This window comes from Salmo trutta, chromosome 3 (assembly GCF_901001165.1).
Source record: "Salmo trutta chromosome 3, fSalTru1.1, whole genome shotgun sequence".
NCBI lineage: Eukaryota > Metazoa > Chordata > Actinopteri > Salmoniformes > Salmonidae > Salmo > Salmo trutta.
This window is the reverse complement of record NC_042959.1, coordinates 13,423,745-13,429,915: the sequence shown is the minus strand read 5'-3', so window position 1 is coordinate 13,429,915 and position 6,171 is coordinate 13,423,745.

Here is a 6,171-nt window from a genome sequence, read left to right as displayed (position 1 = left end):
TACCACACGTCAAGCGGTACCAGAGCACCAAGTCTAGATCCAAGAGGTCCAAGCTTCTACCCCCAAGCCATAAGACTCCTGAACAGTTAATCAAATGGCTACCCAGACTATTTGTATTGTCCCCCCCCCCCACTACTCTGTTATTATCTATGCATAGCCATTTTAATAACTCTACCTACAGTACATGTACATAATTACCTCAATTACCTCGACACTGGTGCCCCCGCACATTGACACATTGACTCTGTACCGGTACCCCCTGTATATAGCCCCGCTATTGTTATGTACTGCTGCGCTTTAATTATTTGTTATTAGGTATTTTCTTAAAACTGCATTGTTGGTTAAGGGCTTGTCAGTAAGCATTTCACTGTAAGGTCTACTACACCTGTTGTATTTGGCGCATGTGACAAATAACATTTTATTTGAAGTATAGCAAGACGAACACACACACACGCACACGCACGCACACGCACGCACACACACACGCACTCCTTGCAAACAAAATCTACAGAGCTGCTGGGTGACCCACTAATTGGCCAGGGAACAATGTCCATCCCTGCCAGCTCATTTATGGCTGCAAGCTAGAGAAAAAGAATGCGTGAAAGGCCAATGTCTGGCCCCTTCTCAGTTTGAAAGGCCAAATGCAGTCTTTCATATAGAGAGAGGGTCAATGAAAACTCTGAGTTTGTGTCCTAAAGCCACCCTGTTCCCTATATAGTGCACTACCTTTGACCAGGGGCCATAAGAAGTAGTGCACTATATAGGGAATAGGGTGCCTTTTGGGACAAACACTCTTGGTATAGCGGGCCAGATGCTATGCATCTCTGAGCCTGTGTGTTGTGTGTGTGGTCCCTGTACACAGCGGGCTCTGCCTCAGTATCTGACAGCTTCTATTGAAGCCTAGGATTCAGATGGAGGACAGAGGTGCTCTCTCTATCCTCTCTTTCTCCCTCTCCTTTTCTCTCTGACACCCTCTCTCTTCCCTCTCCCTTTCTCCCCCCCTCTCTCTCTCTCTCACACAGACACCCTCTCTTCCCTCTCCCTTCCCCCTCTCTCTCTCACAGATACCCTCTCCCTCTCTCGCTCCCTTTCTTTACTGCTCCATCTCTGTCTCACTCTTGCTCCCCATTTTTACTCTCTTACTCTTTCACTTCTCCCTGAATCTAGAGAGAGAGAAGCAGAGAGAGAGAGAGAAATAGTGTCAGAGAGACAGAGAAAGCAGAGCGAGATATGGAGGAAGGAAGGCAGAGAACCTGCTTGGGTTTCCTCGCCTCCTTCCTAATCTTTCAAAGCCTCAAATACAGCTACCACAGCACTAGGCTTCCATTAACCACACACATGTGCGCGCACAAGCATAAGTTTGTGTCGTGAAAGCTAAGCAGGTCTGTCTCAATCAGGAGAGTCGCTTTCCACCTCTCTGTCATAAAGGCTCATCTGGAGCTCCCAGAGAATAGGTTTGATGACATGAAACCTACCAGTCTTTATGAAACTGGCTGTTTGGATCCTGGATGCTGATTGGACGAGCAGCGTTCCAAACGGTTCTGTATTGGACGTCACAGACGATTTCTCTCCAGACCCTATGGTGGTGTGACCTTTTGAGGCTGGGAGTGACACTTTTATATGAGACTTTATGAAGACAGATCAACTCTACTCTGCTAGCAGCTTCCTTTGTTGGCCTCTTTGGAGTGGTCAGAACACAAGAACCATATAGAGTGTTGGGACATTGAGGTTTCTGGAGATGGAGAACACCAGAACCATATAGAGTGTTGGGACATTGAGGTTTCTGGAGATGGAGAACACCAGAACCATATAGAGTGGTGGGACATTGAGGTTTCTGGAGATGGAGAACATCAGAACCATATAGAGTGTTGGTACATTGAGGTTTCTGCATTATGATGCATTTACATTACACTAACATTCTATGGCAGCCATGTTAGTGCCCCAATGTAATTGAATGTCTAGAACTAGAACCAAAAGTTGGCCCAACTGTCTAAATACACAGCTCTGGAGAAGACTATCCAGAACACTCTAGAACACAGTCTAGAGCACTCTGTGTGTGTGTGTGTGTCTGTGTGTGCGTTGTTTCATTGTTTAGCTTTCGTAAACTCCTACACACTTCCTAAGAATCGACCGCTCCTTCTCTCCTCTCCTCCTCCTCCGCTCTCCTGACCTTCTCCCCTCACTCTCTCTGCATCCATCTCTCCCTCATTTTCCTCCCTCTCTGTCTCTGTGTCCATCTCTCCCTGTATTGAGTATCAGTGTGTGTGAGACTATCATAAATTTAAGGAGCAGGAAAAGTCCAGTGCAGCTGTGGCTGACATGACACACACACACACACACACACACACACACACACACACACACACACACACACACACACACACACAGAGAGTGTACTGATTTCCCTGGGTAAGCGTGTGCTGCGTGGTTGTCTCAGAGAGAGCTGTCAAACTGGCTTCAGTAATCCTCCTGGAGCTCTACAGCAACACATGATATTGCATCCCAAATAGCATTCTATTCCCTACATAGTGCATAGGGCCCTGGTCAAAAGTAGTCAGAGGGGAGTGTAGCAGGCAGTAGACCGACACCTACAGGGGTCAGAGGGGAGTGTAGCAGGCAGTAGACCGACACCTACAGGGGTCAGAGGGGAGTGTAGCAGGCAGTAGACCGACACCTACAGGGGCCAGAGGGGAGTGTAGCAGGCAGTAGACCTACACCTACAGGGGTCAGAGAGGAGTGTAGCAGAACAGGAGACCTACAGGGGTCAGAGAGGAGTGAAGCAGGACAGGAGAACCTACAGGGGTCAGAGGAGCGCAGCAGGACAGGATATCTACACCTACAGGGGTTAGAGAGGAGTGTAGCTGGACAGTTGACCTACACCTACAGGGGCCAGAGGGGAGTGTAGCTGGACAGGATATCAGATGGGGAGTGTAGCAGGCAGTAGACCTACACCTACAGGGGTCAGAGAGGAGTGAAGCAAGACAGGAGACCTAGAGCTACAGGGGTCAGAGAGGAGTGAAGCAAGACAGGAGACCTACCACCTACAGGGGTCAGAGAGGAGTGAAGCAAGACAGGAGACCTACACCTACAGGGGCCAGAGAGGAGTGTAGCAGGACAGGATATCTACACCTACAGGGGTCAGAGGGGAGTGTAGCAGTACAAGATATCTACACCTACAGGGGTCAGAGGAGTGTAGCAGGACAGGAGACCTACAGCTACAGGGGTCAGAGAGGAGTGAAGCAAGACAGGAGACCTACACCTACAAGGGTCAGAGAGGAGTGAAGCAAGACAGGAGACCTACACCTACAGGGGTCAGAGAGGAGTGTAGCAGGCAGTAGGCCTACACCTACAGGGGTCAGACTCACACTCCATCCATTTGATTGATAGATGGAGGTTCTGCGCCTCTGTGTGTGCGTGTGACCGTCCCTGTTGATGTGTCCGATCTAGTTAGGCCTTGTCCAGTTATTCCTGTCAGAAGATAATTTGTTATGATTAATTCTAAAGGCTTGTTAGACAGAGCAGGAAGTAAATACAGAGGAAGGAGATGAAGCTCCACCATTATACAGATGTAGGATCTTAATTTGAACCCGTTTGCTACAGCAGGATAATAATCCTGCAGCAACAGGAAATGTGAATTATTATGTGGATTATAATTAATGGACATTTTTGTAGGGGTCTCAAATTTCTAAGTGGAAATAACAAACTTCAGAAGCCTTTTTAAACCTTAAATACACTACCCCTGCCTCCACCTCTGTACCCGCCTCTATACCTACCTCCACCTCTATACCTGTCTCCACACCTACCTCCACCTCCACACCTACCTCCACACCTACCTCCACCTCCACACCTACCTCCACACCTACCTCCACCTCTATACCTACCTCCACCCGTGTACCTCCACCTCCAAACCTCCCTCCACCTCCGAACCTCCCTCCACCTCCGAACCTCCCTCCACCCTCGTACCTACCTCCACCCCCGTACCTACCTCCACCCCCGTACCTACCTCCACCTCTATACCTACCTCCACCTCCATCTCCACCACTATACCTACCTCCACCACTATACCTACCTCCACCACTATACCTACCTCCACCACTATACCTACCTCCGTACCTAACTTCACCTCTGTACCTAACTACACCTCTGTACCTACCTCCACCTCCACACCTGCCTCCACCTCCACCTCTGTACCTACCTCCACCTCTGTACCTACCTCCACCTCTGTACCTACCTCCACCTCTGTACCTACCTCCACCTCCGTACCTCTATACCTACCTCCACACCTATATACCTACCTCCACAACCAGCTCTATACCTACCATTACCTCCACACCTACCTCCACCTCCACCCCTACCTACACCTCCACCCCTACCTACACCTCCACCTCTGTACCTACACCTCCACCTCTATACCCACCTCCACACCTACCTCCACCTCTATACCTACCTCCACCTCTATACCTACCTCCACCTCTATACCTACCTCCACCTCCACCTCTATACCTACCTCCACCTCCACCTCTATACCTACCTCCACATCTGTACCCAACTCCACCTCTGTACCCAACTCCACCTCCATACCTCTATACCTCCCTCCACCTCCATACCTACCTCCACACCTACCTCCACCTCTAGACCTACCTCCACCTCTATACCTACCTCCACCTCTATACCTACCTCCACCTCTATACCTACCTCCACCTCCACCTCCACACCTACCTCCACACCTATACCTACCTCCACCTCCACCTCTATACCTACGTCCACCTCCATACCTACCTCCACCTCCACCTCTATACCTACCTCCACCTCCACCTCCACAGCTATACCTACCTCCACCTCCACCTCCATACCTACCTCCACACCTACCTCCACACCTACCTCCACCTCCACACCTACCTCCACACCTACCTCCACACCTACCTCCACCTCCACACCTACCTCCACCTCCACCTCCACACCTACCTCCACACCTACCTCCACCTCCACACCTACCTCCACACCTACCTCCACCTCCACACCTACCTCCACCTCCACCTCCACCTCCACCTCTACCTCCACCTCCACCTCTATACCCCCCCCCTCCACCTCTATACCCACCTCCACCTCCACACCTACCTCCCCCTCTATACCTCCTCCACCTCCACACCTACCTCCACACCTACCTCCACCTCCACACCTACCTCCACCTCCATACCTACCTCCACCTCCACCTCTATACCTACCTCCACACCTACCTCCACCTCCATACCTACCTCCACCTTCACACCTACCTCCACACCTACCTCCACACCTCTATACCCCACCTCCACCTCTATACCCCACCTCCACCTCTATACCCCACCTCCACCTCTATACCCCACCTCCACCTCCACACCTACCTCCACACCTACCTCCCCCTCTATACCTCCTCCACCTCTATACCTACCTCCACCTCTATACCTACCTCCACCTCTATACCTACCTCCACCTCTATACCTACCTCCACCTCTATACCTACCTCCACCTCTATACCTTTGACCTTCCCCTTCCATCTCTCCCCTCAACTCTCCATACTGGGACTCTGAAAGCCCACCCAATGGTACAGTAATTTGCCCTCCACCATGACTACACTCTGTAGTACAGGGCAGCTCTTGCTGTCTCCTTGTAGACAAGTTCACAGGTATTCACAATATTTCCCTTTCCCCAGAAGGGATTAATCATGAGCCCGCAGATTATAATTTGTTCCTAGAAAATGTGTCATGTCTGTGTGCGGAGATGCCCGATGTTCTGGAACCAGGGAGGAGTATCGACTCCATCAATCACTATTACCAAGGTGACGTTGTGAAGGCCCCACTTCGCCCCACGGGCAGCCGAATGGAAAGGCAATTATGCAGCCGGCATATGAGGGGGGGAAAAGGGAGGGAGGGGGATAGAGGGGGAGGAGGGAGAGAGAGTGAGGGGGGAAGAGAGAGGGGGAGCGATAGAGAGGAGGAAGGAGTGAGAGGGGAGGGGAGAGAGAGAGAGAGCGAGAGAGAGAGAGAGCGAGATGGAGCCTTTGAAAATTCTAGTTTGAGTCTCCTCCGTTATCCCATTGTCTGTCAGTTAAATGCAGAACTGTATCTCTTTCCTTTGTTTGTAATTGGTGATTTGTGATGATTCTGCATGTACTTTCTCATTCATATACAACAC